General features: G+C 43.1%; 1 protein-coding gene across 4 annotated transcripts in view; it reads right to left on the bottom strand.

Moving 5' to 3' along the window:
- Positions 1–18,911, bottom strand: part of DGKG (diacylglycerol kinase gamma) — a 226,646-nt gene extending 207,735 nt beyond the window's left edge. For all 4 annotated transcript variants that reach the window (XM_055408681.2, XM_055408698.2, XM_055408690.2 and 1 more), the window contains exon 1: positions 18,577–18,911. The gene's annotated coding sequence lies outside the window, so the exon portion shown is untranslated. The remainder of the gene's footprint in view (positions 1–18,576) is intronic.
- Between the last annotated feature and the right edge of the window lie 236 nt (positions 18,912–19,147).

Below are 19,147 nucleotides of genomic sequence, written 5' to 3'. Positions count from 1 at the left end.
AGAGTACTGGAGTGGGTAGCCTTTCCCTTCTCCAGGGGATCTTCCCAACCCAGGGATCGAACCCAGGTCTCCTGCATCACAGGTGGGTTCTTTACCAGCTGAGCCACAAGGAAAACCCCAAAACAGTATGATATCATCATGAGCATTTCTACCAACCTCTTGACCACAAGGGGGAAATGAACAGTGCATTCCTAGTCCCTACTCTTCTGGCACAAGGGAAGTTGGATGAGTGAAAGGGAACTTGTACTGGTACACATTTGCAGAAAGCCTCATTTGGCTAAAAGAACATCAGACAAGTGTTTCTATTTCCCTTGTTGAAATGGAATAAAGAAGTTTAACTGGATGAACTCCTAGACCTCACTTTCACCAACAGAAAGACGCTGCTTGCAGAAGGGTGAAGCCAGCATAAAAGACATTTTAGGAGAAAGAAGTCACTCCAACTCAGAGGTCCTGACTGTCAAAGAGAACAGTCTTTTAGACTCTGCAGGAGAGGGCGAGGGTGGGATGATTTGGAAGTATGGCATTGAAACATGTATATTATCATATGTGAAATGAAACAAACAAACAAAAAAACACTACCTCTGGAAAAAAAAAAGAGAAGCCTGGCTGTAATAAACAGTCAGGACCTCTAGACTTATTCAGACATAAGAAAGTAAAGGAATAGTTCTTTTAAAAAACACACCTGCAGGACTAATCTACAAGTTCATAACTAAAAAGAACATTTAGAAATTAAAAAAAGGGAAGGTACACAAGCAAATGATATACAGGAAGATGGTAAAAAATGCATATGAATTACATTATGAAAAAGTAGCTCAGAATGATCTGAAAATATTAAGTGACAAACAGAAAGAAACTAACTAATCCCAAACAATGTCGACCAAACCAGTTGAGAGACGTTTACAGAGTGGACTGGTTAATTCTAAAACAAGAAGAGCAAAGAATAGCTTGGTCAACTGCTTGGGACAAGGATGACCAGGTTACTTAACCACTTTTATTGATCTCTGAAGGGTTTTGGAAAACAACAATAGCAACAACAAAAAGTCAAAGGTCTGCTGCTGCTGCTAAGTCACTTCAGTTGTGTCCAACTCTGTGTGACCCCATAGACGGAAGCCCACCAGGCTCCCCCGTCCCTGGGATTCTCCAGGCAAGAACACTGGAGTGGGTTGCCATTTCCTTCTCCAATGTGTGAAAGTGGAAAGTGAAAAGTGAAAGTGAAGTCACTCAGTCGTGTCCGACCCTTAGCGACCCCACCGACTGCAGCCTACCAGGCTCCTCCATCCATGGGATTTTCTAGGCAAGAGTACTGGAGTGGCTTGCCATTGCCTTCTCCGGTCAAAGGTCTAGAAACTAGCAAACTAATCTTTGTTATGAAAACAATTGGAAAAATATGGATTCTAGAAAATATAAACTGTGTGAGCATAATATTAATCTTAGCCAAGAATCCAAATAATATTTTAATTAAAATCATATTTTAATTTAATATGATTTTGAAATAAACATCACATGGTTATTAATTATAACCACAATTAGCATTTTGCTGTGAATTATTTCTAGAATTACCCCACATATAAATGCATGCATCTTTTTTAAACTTCTTTTGACCATTTTCAGACTTTTTTCACTCTTTTATGGTGACCATTATTTGGTGTAAATAAATATGCTTCTACATACAATTGTCGTCCATGGCTACACAGTACTTTATTACATAAACAGACCATAATTTATTGTTTGTCCCCCATGTTTATATTTATTACTTTCATTTCTAATGATTAGAGACTATGATCTTTAATATTTCTGCTTTAATAATGCATAACTTATAGAGATTTTATTTTAGAGCTAATAGAAAATACATTTTTGTAAATGTTCAGGAGCCCTGGAAAAGAAATTTCATTCTCTATATTTGGGGTATTATACAGCATGCATTTTAAAAATCATATTTACAGTATTACATAATTCTTCTATTTATTTTTGTTTCTTTACTTGATATATGAAAGCCCTATAGTGGCATTTTGAAATCTTTAAACAGGATTATGTTTTGGATGCAACATTAGTTTTTCTTCTATCAATGTTTATTGATGCATATATTTCTTTTTTAATTTTTAAAATTTTAATTGGAGGCTAATTACTTTACAATATTGTACTGGTTTTGCCATACATTGACATGAATCCGCCCCGGGTATACATGTGTTCCCCATCCTGAACCCCCCTCCCATCTCCCTCCCCATATCATCCCTCTGTGTCATCCCAGTGCACCAGCGCCGAGCATCCTGTATCAGATGCATATATTTCTATAGCAGGGTATCTTCACTGTGAATTGGACTATTTGTTTATATAAAACCACCATCAATGTCTTAAAGTACTTGTCTTTGTTGGAGAGGGTCTGGAGAAAAGGGAACCCTTCTATGTTGTTGGTGGGAATGTAAGTTGGTGTAGCCACTGTGGAAAACAGTATGAAGGTTCCTCAAAAAAATAAAAATAGAATTACCATATGATCCAGCAATCCCATTACTGGGCATATATCCAGACAAAACTATATATAATTCAAAAAGATACATTCACCCCCTATGTTCATAGCAGAACTATTCACGATAGCCAAGACATGGAAACAATCTAAACGTCCTTGACAGATGAATGCATCAAGAAGTGGTGGTACATGTATACAATGAAAAACTAAACAGCCATAAAAAAGAATTAATACCACTTGCAGCAACATAGATGCAATTAGAGATTATCCTACTAAGTAAAGTCAGAAAGAGAAAGGCAAATACCATGTGATATCACTTATATGAAGAATCTAAAATAGGACACAAATGAACCTATCTATGAAACAGAAGCAGAATCACAGACATAGGAAATAGGATGGTGGTCGTCAAGGTTGGGAGACGGGTAGGAGAGGGATGGGCTGGGAGTCTGCAGTGACTAGATGCAAACTAGTATATACAAAATGGATAAACAACAAGATCCAACTGTATAACATAGGGAACTATATTCAATATCCTATGATAAACTATAATCGAAAATAATATGAAAAACAATGTATATATATATAAAACAGAGTCACTATGCTGTACAGCAGTAATTAACACAACATTGTAATTTAACTATACTTCAATTAAAATAAATATATCAATATCTTGAAAAAAAGTATTTGTATTGAGTTGCATTTTGTCTTAGGTTAATATCATGACTTCTGCTTTAGTGTTTGTTGCATCTGCCTGCTATATCTTTTCTCAGCATTTCTTTTAATCTTTGTACATTTACATTTTGTTTTAGGGATGACTGGCAAATAACTTGGAAAAGACCCTGATGCTGGGAGGGATTGGGGGCAGGAGGAGAAGGGGATGACAGAGGATGAGATGGCTGGATGGCATCACTGACTCGATGGACATGAGTTTGAGTGAACTCCGGGAGTTGGTGGTGGACAGGGAGGCCTGGCGTGCTGTGATTCATGGGGTCGCAAAGAGTCGGACACGACTGAGTGATTGAACTGAACTGATGGCAAATAACACATGGTTGAATGTTAGTTTTGGTCCCAATATGAAAACCTTTATTAAAAACAGGTCATTTAGTCCATTTATGTTAGTTGTTATAACCGAAGTATTTGACCTTATCATTTTCATGCTTTTAATTTTTTTTCTTTTGTTCTCCCCCAAACTCCCCCTCCCATCCAGGTTGCAAAAGAACATTGAGAAGAATTCCATGTGCTATACGATAGATCCTTGTTGGTTATCCATTTTAAAGATAGCAGTGTGTACATGCCCATCCCAAACTCTTTTTTAAGTTTTTTTAAAGCTTCCTTGCCATCTCCTTTATTTTTTGTCCTTTGTCATATGAAATATGTTTTCTTAGATCCCTTGGTTTAGAAGATAGAATAATGGGGATAAAGATTCTATTTCTACTTTTTTACTTTCTTTTGGCCTCACTGCATAGCATGTGGGATCTTAGTTCCCCAACCAGGGATCCAACCCACATCCCTTGCAGTGGAAGGGTGGAGTCTTAGCCACTGGACCACAAGAGAAGTCTCAATAACTATTATTCTCTAAACTTTAAATGTCAAGAATACAATGAGTCTCTCATAGTTGAACCAAGGGTTTCAGAACATTTTATTTTCATTGTCCCATTCTGTCCTATATTCTCCAGAGAAATACCAGCCTTTCAGACTTAAAAATGCATTTTGGTGTCTAAAATCTTAATTTGTTGTTTCATAACTTTGTGTAGCAATACATATCTTCTCTTTGAAAGTATCTTACTTTTGCATACAATTCAAAAACTGGATTTATAATAATTACTTAGACAACTCTTTTTAAATTGGCTTCAGTACTGATTGCCTATCCTTTATAACATTACTTCCTCCACAGGCTTGATTTGCTTAACTATAGTTTAAATTCTGCTAGTTAGTTTCACCTGCTGCTGCTGGTAAGTCACTTCAGTCGTGTCCGACTCTGTGAGACCCCATAGACGGCAGCCCACCAGGCTCCCCCGTCCCTGGGATTCTCCAGGCAAGAACACTGGAGTGGGTTGCCATTTCCTCCTCAATGCATGAAAGTGAAAAGTGAAAGTGAAGTCGCTCAGTCGTGTCCGACTCTTCGCGACCCCCTGGACCGCAGCCTACCAGGCTCCTCCATCCATGGGATTTTTCCAGGCAAGAGTACTGGAGTGGCTTGCCATTGCCTTCTCCGTAGTTTCACCTAATAGACTTTAATTCTGTTGCTGTGTTTGAGTTTCCTCACCACCTTTCCATATCTCATTCCTATCTTTGCATACCACATTTCATCATCACCTCGGCCTTTTCTCCTTGTCTTCTGATTTATAAAGACCATGGCTTCTTGCCCTCTTAAGAGGATTCCAGTCTCCTAAAACAATCTTTTAGGTCCAGCTGGAGGAGCCTATTTATTTTAATTCTGTACACTATTCTTTTGTTTTACATTTTCCTTAGTTCCTCTCTGTTTTACTCTTCATTCATTCTTAAACAAGAAAGCACTCTACAGACTTGATGCTTGTCAAAGAACAGGTCTTGGGTCTTGTTCTCTCTGAACGCCGAATTAACAGTGGCAGGTGGGTGTACACAGGGCCAAGGCAACATCAAGTCCTAGAATATATTATTCTAGAGTAACTTTTTAATTTTTCTAATTGCCAGAACAAGTTCTACTGTTTCGAATGTATCACAATTTTCTTTACAATGTTACCAAAATTTCTTAAGTGTTTAAATAGATACATGTTCATTCTTGAATGGGAAGGGGTACATGTCCATTACATCAACTTTCTTCAGTTCAGTTCAGTCGCTCAGTCGTGTCCGACTCTTTGCGACCCCATGAATCACAGCACGCCAGGCCTCCCTGTGCATCACCATCACATCCTTAAAATTCTTCACTTACTCCTTTGTTTTGTCACTCAGCATGTTGAAGATTGATAGAAATATGTGTTTCCCTCTGTAATTGAGTTTTGTCAAGTTTATTTTATATATTTTGATATTTTATATTATTCAGAATAAAAATATTCAACGATGGTAAGTCTTCTAATGGATTATGTCTTTTGGCCACATTCAATGCATCAATCAACATTTCTTGCATTTATTTCTACTTTGTCTAGTACTGCTCTCCCTTCTTTCTTTGGTTTACATTTTCCTGGCGTACCTATACTCTTTTCCCTCCTTTCTGCCCCATTGTGTTTAAAACAGCATGTATTTAGAATCAGTTTTTGCCTATTCAACTTTCTTCATTTTTTAATAGAATGATTAAACCATTTGCATGAATGGAATCACAGTATCTGTCTTATTGTAACCAGTTTATTTCACTTAGTGTAATGTCTTCAAAGTTCATCCATGTTGGAGCATGTATCAGAACTTCCTCTCTTTTTAAGGCTGAGTAATGCTTTTGAACTGTGGTGCTGGAGAAGACTCTTGAGAGTCCCTTGGACTGCAAGGAGATCTACCCAGTCCATCCTAAAGGGGATCAGTCCTGGGTGTTCATTGAAAAGACTGATGCTAAAGCTGAAACTCCAATACTTTGGCCACCTCATGCGAAGAGTTGACTCACTGGAAAAGACTCTGATACTGGGAGGGATAGGGGGCAGGAGGAGAAGGGGACAACAGAGAGTGAGATGGCTGGATGGCATCACCGACTCGATGGACATGAGTTTGAGTGAACTCCGGGAGTTGGTAATGGACAGGGAGGCCTGGCGTGCTGTGATTCATGGGGTCGCAAAGAGTTGGACACGACTGAGTGACTGAACTGAACTGATGGTATTCAATTTTTAATTTTTTGAGGAACTGAGCTATTGTTTTCTACAGTGGTTGCACCATTTTACAATCATACCAACAATGTACAATGGTTTTAATTTCTCTATAACCTCAGCAACATTTGTTATTTTCTGGGTTTTTTTTTGAATATAGATATCCTAAAGGATATGAAGTGTTATCTCATTTTGATTTTGATCTTCATTTTATTAATGATTAGTGATGTTGATCATCTTCTCATGTGCTTATTTGTCTATTTGTGTATTGTCTTTGGAAAAAAGTTTTTCAAATCCTTTGCTCATTTTTGAACAGGACTTTTATTGTTGAGTTTGGAGAATTCTCTACATATTCTGAATAATAATCCCCTTTCAGATATGTGATTTGCAAATATTTTGTCCCATTCTTTGCTGCCTCTGCCATCTTAACTTAGAAATGATAGTGAATTTCTGGGCTCCCACTCTACACCTCTGGGTCTAGGTCCCCACCCTACACCTCCTAATCAGAATCTCAGAGGAGGAAAGTCTCCAGGCAATTTGAATGTAAATAAAAATTCATTCAAGATCTGCTGTCTTGTAAGCATTTAGAAGAGAAAGCAAGGATCCCTTGGAATTAATCAAGTTTCACTCAGAAGTCACGATGGGTGGTTCCTAAGTCTTTTTTAACAGGTCTATCAGTTACATAACTCAGAAAGTGGTGAACAAAGGTTGGAAGCACAGAATGTTTGACAGAGAGAATTGCCAGAGGAGGTAAAGAATTAAAAACCCTGTAGTTTGAGAAATCACTGAAGGAGCTTCTTGTTCTTAACTTTGCTGAACACCAGTGTCACTTGGGGACCTTTAAAAAAAACACTCAGGTCCAGGCCCTGATTCTAGACTAATTAAATTAGCATCTCCTGGACTGGGACCCACAGGTGGTGTTACTGCAAAGCTCCCCAGGTGATTTTAATGTTTAACCAGCATCGAGGACCACTGGTCTAGGGAAAAGGACCATGTTGACAATCTGTGAGGCTCTAACATAGAAGAGGAATATGATAGTTTCTGTAAAAACCTCCATGCTTGACCACTCGGCTGGCAGAAGTGGGTACTGGTCTAGCTGGTCAGCAGATGGCTATTGGCATAGCTTGCCTATCAAGCCCAGACTCTCAGTGCTGTGAAAAGCCTCCTCCCTTTGTTAAAAAGGCATGAATCTCCTTGATGTGGATCTTTCGAATACTGGCAATACATGTATTAATATCAAGACAAATGAAAATTGATCTCCCATGATCGCCTCGGCTCTGGGGTTACACCTCCCCCTTAGACTCATCCCTCTCCATCTGGATCTCTCACTAACACTGCAAATTCAGCAGGCCTCGAACTGAACTCATCACTAATCCCGCTATGGCTCCTTAAGCCTCTTGGTCAACGGAACCACTACCCTCCCAGATGCACCAGGTAGAAGCCTGAGAATGGCCTTAGGCTCCCCTGCCCCCCTCACTACCTTCACATCCACCTAATTACCAGTTCTTTCCTGATTCTGTCCTTCCTTCCATCTGAACTACCTTGTCCAGCCCTCATAGTTCCGAAGCTCTCAGAAAAGCCTCCCTTGGGTATCCCTGCTTCCTGTCTTCTTTCCTCCCAACCCTGCAGTTAGAGGGGCTGCTCTAATGTTAAAATCTGATCTGATCAAATTATAAGTTCCCACTTAAAATTTATCAGTGACCCCCTCACTGTCTACCAGAACAGACTCACATAGAAAGGAGGGATGGGCCCGAATGGTCGGCTGCTGCTTGGTCACTGAGTTTTATCCTTCTCCCTTTTCTTGCCATAGTAGATTCTTCTACTCTTCACAGCCTCTGCTTCGGTGAATCACTCTAGTGAAATAAGGCCGACAACAGCCAAGCTACCTGCCTCACACTTACGACTGGAATCAGGAAAGACCACAGATACAAATACACTGTTACCTTCCAAGTGTGGTACATGTCTAAAAGATAGTTATTATGATTGGGATTTCATCATCAAAAAGTGTACAAACACAAATACTGTATATTAACTCACATATATGGAATCTAGAAAGATGGTACCAATGATCCTACATCCTCCTGCTCCTCCTGAGTCACTTCAGTCGTGTCCGACTCTGTGTGACCCCTTAGACGGAAGCCCATCAGGCTCCCCCGTCCCTGGGATTCTCCAGGCAAGAACACTGGAGTGGGTTGCCACTTCCTTCTCCAATGTGTGAAAGTGAAAAGTGAAAGTGAAGTCGCTCAGTCGTGTCCGACCCTTAGCGACCCCACGGACTGCAGCCTACCAGGCTCCTCCATCCATGGGATTTTCTAGGCAAGAGTACTGGAGTGGCTTGCCATTGCCTTCTCCGAATGATCCTACATGCAGGGCAGCAAAGGAGATACGGACATAAAGAACAGACTTTTGGACTCAGTAGAAGGAGAGGGTGAAATGATTTGTGAGAACAGCATTGAAACATATACATTACCATATGCAAAACAGATAAAAAGTGCAAGGTTGATGTATGATGCAGGGCACCCAAAGCCAGTGCTCTGTGACAACCTGGAGGGATAGGGTGTGGAAGGAGGTAGGAAGGGGGTTCAGGATGAAGGGGACACACGTATACCTATGGCCGATTCATACTGATGTATGGCAAAACACATCACAATATTGTAAAGTAGTTATCTTTCAATTAAAATGAACAAATAAAAAATTTAAAAAGTCTACAAACAATACATGTTGGAGATGGTGTGCAGAAAAGGGAAACTTCCTACACTATTGGTGGGAATGTAAATTTGTATAGCCACTATGGAGAACAGTTTGGAGATTCCTTAAAAAGCTAAAATAGAGCTACTATATGATCCAGGAATCCCACTCCTGTGCATATATCTGGAGAAAACCATAATTGGAAAAGATGCATGCACCCCAATGTTCATTGTGGCACTATTTACAACAGCCAGGACATGGAAGCAACCTAAATATCCATGGACAGAGAAATGGAAATAGAAGAAGTTGTATGTACATACAATGGAATGTTACTTCGCCATAAAAAATGAAATAATGCCTTTGCAGTAACCTGGATGGACCCAGAAATTATCATACTAAGTGAAGTAAGTCAGATAAAGACAAATATCATATATCACTTATATGCAGAATCTAAAAAAAATGATACAAATGAACTTATTTATAAAACAGAAACAGATTCACAGACTTAGAAAACAAACTTAGGGCTACCAAAGAGGAAACATGATGGAAGGGATACATTAGTAGTTTGGAATGAGCATATACACACTACTATATATAAAACAGATAACCAACAAAGATGTACTGTATAGCAATATTTTGGAATAACCTAGATGGGAGGAGAATTTGAAAAAGAATGGCTATATATATATATATGTACACTTTGCTGTAGCTGAAACTAACAGAACATTGTAAATCAACTATACTACAAAATAAAATTTAAAAAAATTTTTTAAAGTCTTCTCTTACTTGGACCTTTTCTCTGTGTGTTCTGTGTCCTGCCATGGAGACCTTTCAGCTCCATTTCCCACTTGAACAATAAGCTTGCTCCTCCTTTCTCCTATTAAACCATGGTACCAGGAAAGAATATTTAATTTTCACTGAGACATCACTGATTAAGAGGTTAATTCCAAGAGAATAAGAGAACATTTCTGCAGAAAACAAAGCCTTAGGCTTCTTCAGAATCAAAGATGGAGAGAAGTATGCCCTGGAGAAAGCACTCAGGAAGAGCTGTGTGACTTTGGCCGTCCTGAAGGTGTGAGCCCATGCAGGGCCCTTTCCTTTAGATGGAGGATTCCTCATGTTGAAGAGGAAGGCCTGGGACCAACTGCTTCTCTGGCTCCTTCTTTGATCTCATGTTCAGTGATGCTGGAGACTACTAGATCTGCCTCAAATTAATACAATCTCTTGGTCTAACAATAATATTCCAGGGTGTCAAGACAACATACAATTGAGATCATTAAACCACTCTCCTTAATCTATACAGAATCACAGAATGAGGAAGCTGCTAATACCACAGCTACCACCATCATCACCGTGAACGGCCACTCTACCACTACCACCATCATCACCGTGAACCACCACTACCATCACATCATCACAAACACCATTACCCTCATGGCAGATACAATTGTACTTTTTTAAATGGGAAAAATAACTTATAAAAATATCTTAACTTAAGGGGTTGATGTTAATCCTAGGAAACATTCAGTTCAGTTCAGTTCAGTCGCTCAGTCATGTCCGACTCTCCGCGACCCCATGAATCACAGCACGCCAGGCCTCCCTGTCCATCACCAACTCCCGGAGTACACTCAAACCCACGTCCACAGAGTCGGTGATGCCATCCAGCCATCTCATTCTCCGTCATCCCCATCTCCTCCCGCCCCCAACCTTTCCCAGAATCAGAGTCTTTTCCAGTGAGTCAACTCGTCGCATGAGGTGGCCAAAGTATTGCAGTTTCAGTTTTAGCATAAGTCCTTCCAATGAACACCCAGGATTGATCTCCTTTAGAATGGACTGGTTGGATCTCCTTGCAGTATAAGGGACTCTCAAGAGTCTTCTCCAACACCACAGTCCAAAAGCATCGATTCTTTGGCGATCAGCTTTCTTCACAGTCCAACTCTCACATCCATACATGACCACGGGAAAAACCATTGCCTTGACTAGACGGACCTTGGTTGGCAAAGTAATGTCTCTGCTTTTTAATATACTATCAAGGTTGGTCATAACTTTCCTTCCAAGGAGTAAGCGTCTTTTAATTTCATGGCTGCAAGCAGCATCTGCAGTGACTTTGGAGCCCCAAAAAATAAAGTCTGACACTGTTTCCACTGTTTTTCCATCTATTTCCCATGAAGTGATGGGACCAGATGCCATGATCTTTGTTTTCTGAACGTTGAGCTTCAAGCCAACCTTTTCACTCTCCTCTTTCACTTTCATCGAGAGGCTTTTGAGTTCCTCTTCACTTTCTGCCATAAGGGTAGTGTCATCTGCATATCTGAGGTTATTGATATTTCTCCCAGCAATCTTGATTCCAGCTTGTGCTTCTTCCAGCCCAGCGTTCCTCATGATGTACTCTGCATATAAGTTAAATAAGCAAGGTGACAATATACAACCTTGACGTACACCTTTTCCTATTTGGAACCAGTCTGTTGTTCCATGTCCAGTTCTAACTGTTGCTTCCTGACCTGCATACAGGTTTCTCAAGAGGCAGGTCAGGTGGTCTGGGATTCCCATCTCTTTCAGAATGTTCCACAGTTTATTGTGATCGACACAGTCAAAGGCTTTGGCATAGTCAATGAAGCAGAAATAGATGGTTTTCTGAAACTCTCTTGCTTTCTCCATGATCCAGCGGATGTTGGCAATTTGATCTCTGGTGCCTCTGCCTTTTCTAAAACCTACTTGAACATCTGGGAGTTCACGGTTTACATACTGCTGAGGCCTGGCTTGGAGAATTTTGAGCATGACTTTACTACCGTGTGAGATGAGTGCAATTGTGCGGTAGTTTGAGCATTCTTTGTCATTGCCTTTCTTTGGGATTGGAATGAAGACTGACCTCTTCCAGTCCTGTGGCCACTGCTGAGTTTTCCAAATTGGCTGGCATATTGAGTGCAGCACTTTCACAGCATCATCTTTCAAGACTTGAAATAGCTCAACTGGAATTCCATCACCTCCACTAGCTTTGTTCGTAGTGATGCTTTCTAAGGCCCACTTGACTTCACATTCCAAGATGTCGGGCTCTAGGTCAGTGATCACGTTATCGTGACTATCTTGGTCGTGAAGATCTTTTTTGTACAGTTCTTCTGTGTATTCCTACCACCTCTTCTTAATATCTTCTGCTTCTGTTAGGTCCATACCATTTCTGTCCTTTATCGAGCCCATCTTTGCATGAAATAGAATCTCTAATTTTCTTGAAGAGGTCTCTTGTTTCTCCTATTCTGTTGTTTTTCTCTATTTCTTTGCATTAGGAAACATTACAGAGGAGGATTTCGAATGAGCTTTTAGGACTGAAGTTGTGATCTTGAGACATCAACATGGGTTTAAGGCTAGTAATTTACGTCAAAGTAACAAAATTGTTTCTTTGACAACATTAGGTAGGGAGATGGGGGAAATATCAGTGAGAAGGAGTATCTGGACTTTATAAAGGCCTTTAAGATTCCTCTGATAATCTTTTGAAGAAGAACAATTATGGATTGAGTAAAAATACAAGAAGATAGCCGTTGGATCATGGAAAAAGCAAGAGAGTTCCAGAAAAACATCTATTTCTGCTTTATTGACTATGCCAAAGCCTTTGACTGTGTGGATCACAATAAACTGTAGAAAATTCTGAAAGAGATGGGAATACCAGACCATCTGACCTGCCTCTTGAGAAACCTATATGCAGGTCAGGAAGCAACAAGTTAGAACTGGACATGGAAGAATAGACTGGTTCCAAATAGGAAAAGGAGTACGTCAAGGCTGTATATTGTCACCCTGCTTATTTAACTTATATGCAGAGTACATCATGAGGAATGCTGGGCTGGAAGAAGCACAAGCTGGAATCAAGATTGCTGGGAGAAATATCAATAACCTCAGATATGCAGATGATACCACCCTTATGGCAGAAAGTGAAGAGGAACTAAAAAGCCTCTTGATGAAAGTGAAAGAGGAGAGTGAAAAAGTTGGCTTAAAGCTCAACATTCAGAAAACTAAGATCATGGCATCTGGTCCCATCACTCATGGGAAATAGATGGGGAAATAGTGGAAACAGTGACTAACTTTATTTTTCTGGGCTCCAAAATCACTGCAAATGGTGACTGCAGCCATGAAATTAAAAGACGCTTACTCCTTGGAAGGAAAGTTATGACCAACCTAGACAGCATATTAAAAAGCAGAGACATTACTTTGCCAACCAAGGTCCATCTAGTCAAGGCTATGGTTTTTCCAATGGTTATGTATGGATGTGAGAGTTGGACTGTGAAGAAAGCTGAGCACAGAAGAATTGATGTTTTTGGACTGTGGTGTTGGAGAAGACTCTTGAGAGTCCCTTGGACTGCAAGGAGATCCAACCAGTCCATCCTAAAGGAGATCAGTCCTGGGTGTTCATTGGAAGGACTGATGCTGAAGCTGAAACTGCAATACTTTGGCCACCTCATGTGAAGAGTTGACTCACTGGAAAAGACCCTGATGCTGGGAGGGATTGGGGGCAGGAGGAAAAGGGGATGACAGAGGATGAGATGGCTGGATGGCATCACTGACTCGATGGACATGAGTTTGAGTAAACTCTTGGAGTTAGTGATGGACAGGGAGGCCTGGTGAGCTGCGATTCATGGGGTCGCGGAGAGTCGGACACAACTGACCGACTAGACTGAACTGAACTGAAAAGAATATAAATTATCTTAAAAAATGCTATGTATTTATTGAATTAACATCTATCTATCAGGAGCATATATTGGAATGTTCCAGAATGCTGTAATGTTTATCATTTTTTCTTGATGACTTAGTTGAAGAGGTCATACTCATGTCTGGGGACAATAGGAAGCCAGCTGGAAGGGACAGGATATATTCTGGGTAACAGGATCAAAGCCAGAAATATCTGGGAAAGCTGGCAAGAGAGATTGAATCAAACAAGGCAAAATTGGGAATAAATGCAAGGGCTCTGTATTTGGGTCTCAGGTAGCATCCCTACAAATATGGAATGGGAGGGCAGCAGCAGGCAGGGGATACATATAGTTCAAGAGCAAGTTTAAAAGAAAGTTGGGCTTTTTCAATGGATATGAAACTCAACAGCTATAACTTGTATAGAAGTTAGTTCAACCTGACAGAGTTTTAACAGAAACATGAGATGTAAGATAAAGGAAGTGATCATCTCACGTCATGTGGTGCTGATTAAGCCTCCTTTGAAATGTTATGCTTTATTCATTAAGAATAAAGAAATTAAGGAAAACTGGAGCAAGAGAGTGAAGACGATCCTGGAGCCAGTGACCTATGGGGTTGGATGCCTGGTTATAGCAATAGCTGGCTGTGATTGGATATTGGAGATCCTAACCAAGCCAGTATTTCTATCCGGGGCTGATGACCAACTTCCCTGAGAAGCACAGATGGTGGTGGCTGACTGGCCTGCTCTCCTAGGTTTTGGTCCTCTGGTCAGACCACATTATGGGTGGGTTCCTTTCTCCTGACCTCACCCATCCAGGGACAGCCTCTTATGCCCCCAAGGAAATTTTTACACTCTTGAAATGCCAATGTGTGCATTCTCCAATATGGCAGCTGGAAGCTATATGGCATTTCAGCACTTGAAATATGACTAATGTGACCGAGAAACTGAAATTTTCATTTTCTTTAATTTTAATGAAGTGAAAATGGCAAGTCACATGTGGAAATACACTGCACAGCTCTAGACAGTTTTCAGATGCATTTCTGAGACTGATCAATTTGAGCAGAATGAAGATGCATCAAAACAGAAATGCACATGGAGCACCCAGCACAGTACCTGGAAAATTATCTTGTTCAATCAGCACACTGAATTGTCTACTGTGCAAAAGTACTAGTTCAGGTGTTGGGGCACAGCGCTAGCTATACTTCTAGGAGTCACAGTTTAGGGGGATGGGCAGATAAGTGCTGTCACCACAGAGAGCTAAGTGTACGCACAGCTACAGCAGAGAGATGGCTCACCTAGATGAACAGTTGAGGAAGGCTTACTAGAAAGTTTTAAGACCTGAGCTGAGTCTTAAACAAGTAGACCTCATGCTGGAGGCTCAATGGATATTTACTCCACTTATGAGACTATGTTCCAAGGCTGCCAAGCCCACTGCTGGTGGGCAGAGGTGGCTGTGGGGCAAACACAGCCATAGAGAAAATTCACAGCTAGGGGCAATTAGTTTTATTTGAAAATTCCCCCTTTTGTATTGCCTAATTTCTCTTCCGTGGCCACATTTTCTTTACTTGAGGACATTTTTTGCTGATGTGTATAACCTTAATTTTTACTGCATGAGTAGTAGTCCCTAACCATGAGTGGGCGGAGGCGGCGGGTAGCTGAACAGGTGAATTTTGTTACATATAAAGACAACTCACTATGGTTTGGTTGTGAAATTCTATTACTACTTGGTGTAAACAAGCAGCTTGATGAAAATAGCCAGTGTGTGAAGAAACTGTCACTGACTGGCTGGCTGAATTGGGCTCTGATAGTGATGTACCTTTTAAGAGTGGGGGCTAATCTATTAATTTGTGTGGAGAAGTAGGATGTTATGTCACTTACATTTTTACACAGTACTCTGTCCAAAGGAAGTAAGTGATGTCTAGCCAGAGAATTTTGCAGTGGATACTTGTGCACAAAAAAACAGGCACGGCCATATAGTGTGTGGTTTCCACAATCACACTTGCGTGTATACATCAGGGAAATATGTGTAATCCCTCCCTTATGAAGCCAGGGGAATGCCCATGCGGGCTGGATTGGTTGTGTGAGGAGACCCTCCTACAGGTCACCTGCTTTGACTGTGGCAGAGTTGCCTCAAGGGGATGGAAGTATAAACTGGTGTATTTGAAAACCAGCTTGTCATATATACTAGGAACTTTAAAACATTCATGCCCTTCGGCCCAGTGATTTAACTTCTGGGCATCTATACACAGGAAGTATTTGGAAATGCCTGCAGGAAGACTGCACAGAGATGTTGTACAGAGTTATGTTGTTGCTAAACACAGGAAACAATTTAAATGACTAACAATATAATAATATGCAGCCATGTGAAGGACTTTCACTACAATACTATTTAGGAGAAAAAGCAGAGAAGCAATAGCTACAGAGGCTAAGCAACCCCTCAGTTGTTGAACAACCTGGGTTTGAATCCTGACTCTGCCACTTACAAGTGGTGGGGCTTGGGAAGTCCCCTGAACTCTCTGAGGTTGATAATACTGCCTCAGGACTTCTGAGGATTACATGGCACAGAATTTAAAATACTTAACACTTGTAAGGTACGTTGCCAGGCCATGATAAGTGGCTTCAGTCGTGTCTGATTCTTTGCGACCCTATGGACTGTAGCCTGCTTGGGTTCTTCTGTCCACAGGATTCTCCATGCAAGAATACTGGAGTGAGTTGCTCTGTCCTCATTCAGGGGATCTTCCCCACCCAGGGATCGAACACCATGTCTCCTGCAGCTCCTGTATTATAGGTGGATACTTTACCACTGAGCCACCAGGGAAGCTTGCAAGGTACATTAGGTATCCACTAAATGTTGGCTCTCCCTGGACTGTACAATTTCAAGGCATAAAAATAGCTGGAAAGGAAATATGCTACTATATTAGCCTTGTGGAAATGTCTCCAGTTTGATTCTTTGTACACTTTTCAACTTCCCAACATTCAATGTGAATTATTTTTATACTAAAAATGTATATCATAATGTTGCAATACAATGATTTTTTTTTTTTTTTTTAAGTTTTACCACAACAAAAATAGTGCTTCTCTTCCAGAGGATGAGCTAGGGATCAGCAGGAGAGGGGAGAGCTGCTGTTTTGTGGGTACTTCCTGGAGCAGAGCCTCAGGCATGCACAGCTGGGACCTCTAGGAGTGCAAGGTTGGCGGCAACCACCCCCACCTGTTGAAGGTGCTCTGGGAGATCTGAGGGGGGGCGGTTGGAACAGATGTCCTTAGTAGTTTTTCCTGTTTCTGAAAGTCTAGATTCCAAGATGCTCTGATTGTTTATCATTATCTCCCCATGTCTTGGTTGACCTGAACCAAACACTGACATGAAACTGTAAGACAGGAAAGACTCATCTGCTTGCTCCCCACTTCCACCCCACTCCCAGAAAAAAAATAAAAACAAGCAAACAACTTGTGATAGCACCTACCAGTGCAATTCATAAACGTTAAGGGTGATCCCTAAAGACACGGATGGAAGGTATAGTAGGAAGATTACATTAATGGCAGCCCTTTATTTGATGACTATAATTTACCTTCAGAACCGAGGCAAACACAGCCCTTTTAAACTAGACTAAGTCCCCTCCCACCTTGGGACAAAGCTCTGAAATGAGAGGAGCACAAAGTATGTGTCCGTGGGTGACCAAATACTGATGACATTTGCCCCCTGTGATCTAATACCCTTTGTTGACAACGAGGGGTACCCTGCGCTCCAGCAAGTGACTTGGTGGGGGGGGCTGTTTTTGAAACAAAAACTCCCAGGCACCGAAGTAACGGTGTCGCCTCCCCCTTTCGAACCCGAGCCCTGTGTTCTGACCGCTGCCCCTCATCAGTGATGTTTTCCGGTCCACACCTCCCAAACCAAAGCGCGTGACCCTAAGTTCCGAAAAGAAAAAGGACGGACAGCGCTCTCAGGGCCCGCTCCGGACCGCGAGGTCATCGTATGCTAATGAAGCAGGAGGAGACAGCAGCCCCGGGCCGGCCCGCGGGCTCGCGGCTCTCCCGCGCGCCACTGCGGCGCAGCCACAAACCACCGCGCGTGCCGCAGACCCTCCCGCCCTCCCCGGGGAAAGAGGCGGGATGCGGAAAGGTCTCGCCCGCCACCGAGTCCCGCACCTGGGTTGCTCTACCTAGGAGCTGCCTCTTCGCTCCTGTCTCGTGCTTCCCGCTGCAGCGATGGCGCGGATGAGGGCAGCGCAGCCGAATCACCTGTAGGGCTTTTCCGAACTGCGCAGCCCCCCTCCTCAAATTCTAGTCCACTTGTCCAGAGGAAGAAAATCTCTGAATGTGCAGGATGAGTGGACTGGTGGTTTTCGAAAGCCCCACAGTTGATACTACATGCACGCACATGCACAATCATCTTTTGAGTCCGAAACTAAACAGGTCAACCCGACCTCCCTGACCCTCCTCTCCTTCCGTAGCTTCTATCTGTCAAGGGCTCCGCGTTCCCTTCAGCTTCCCTTTACGCTCCCCCAGCACGGGGGCTCTGTGGAGTCCCCGCAAAGTCCCGAAACCCTGCGGGTCAGAGGTCTGGCGGCCAGACGTTAGAAAAAGTGTCCCGGCTCTTTGCTGCCCTCGTGCATTCTGGGGCGCAAATTGGATATCAGCGCTAAGTCTAGAAGGGGCGAGATCGACCAGTTGCTTCAGCGCCCTGCGTGGAGCCAGCCGCCTCCCGCCCGCACACCTTTGAGGTTCGGAAGGTCCTCCCAACCAAAGAGGAAGCCGGTGCCCCCACCCTGGGCGGCTCCCCGTGCCCTCACACTGCCAGGGGGGCATCTCCTCCTGCAGGGGCTGTGCGGCAGGTGGCCTCGTCAGGACGGGGAGCGCCGTGGCCTCGGCTGCAGCTCCCTTCCCTGGCCATGCGACCGGCTCCCGCTTTGGCCCCCTTTTTCAACTTGCAGCAGCTCGCGTCCCCAGCCCGAGCCCCCTCCGCCGCGCGGGCCATGTCTTACCTCTGCAAGCAACACTTGGTTGCGCGGTTCTCCGGCGCGCTCCTTCCTCGGGGCTTATTCCCTTACTTGGGAGGAAAGAGGAACCGAGAGACTGAAAGGGGACCGAGGCTGGCGTCTGGGCGTCTGCCCGCCCGCGCAGCCCTCCCGGGGAGGGGGATGGAGCTCGGGTGGGGGCCGCAGGAGCTCCGGCGGCCCGGTTGGGGTTTAGGCGGCGCGAGGGTCTCTGCCCGGCCAGGTACCCGCGGCTCCGGAGCGGTGCGTCTCGGCGGCCCGCTACTACAGCACTGCGGCGCCCTGCCCCTCGCAGCGGGCAAGTCCGGCTGCCACTCTCACGGTGGAGCCCTGCCCCCGGGCGCAGAGCCCGCCCCCGCCACACACCCGCTTGCGCGCGCACACGCGCAATACACCCGCGCGTGCACACACGCGTGAATGCGGGTGGGCTCAGGGCGAACCCGCGCCTCTTTGGTGGTTCGGGCACTTCTCACTGTTAGGGCTTCGGTCTGGGAGGAGGAGTTAGAGGCTGAGGGATTTAGAAAGGCTGCCACAGTGGTGGGCTGTGCAGAGAGAGGCC

Source organism: Moschus berezovskii, chromosome 1, assembly GCF_049115385.1.
Source record: "Moschus berezovskii isolate FMDL1 chromosome 1, NW_MosBer_1.0, whole genome shotgun sequence".
In the NCBI taxonomy this organism is placed as follows: Eukaryota; Metazoa; Chordata; class Mammalia; order Artiodactyla; family Moschidae; genus Moschus; species Moschus berezovskii.
Note: the sequence above shows the minus strand (reverse complement) of the source record. Positions and strands in the feature narration are given on the sequence as shown.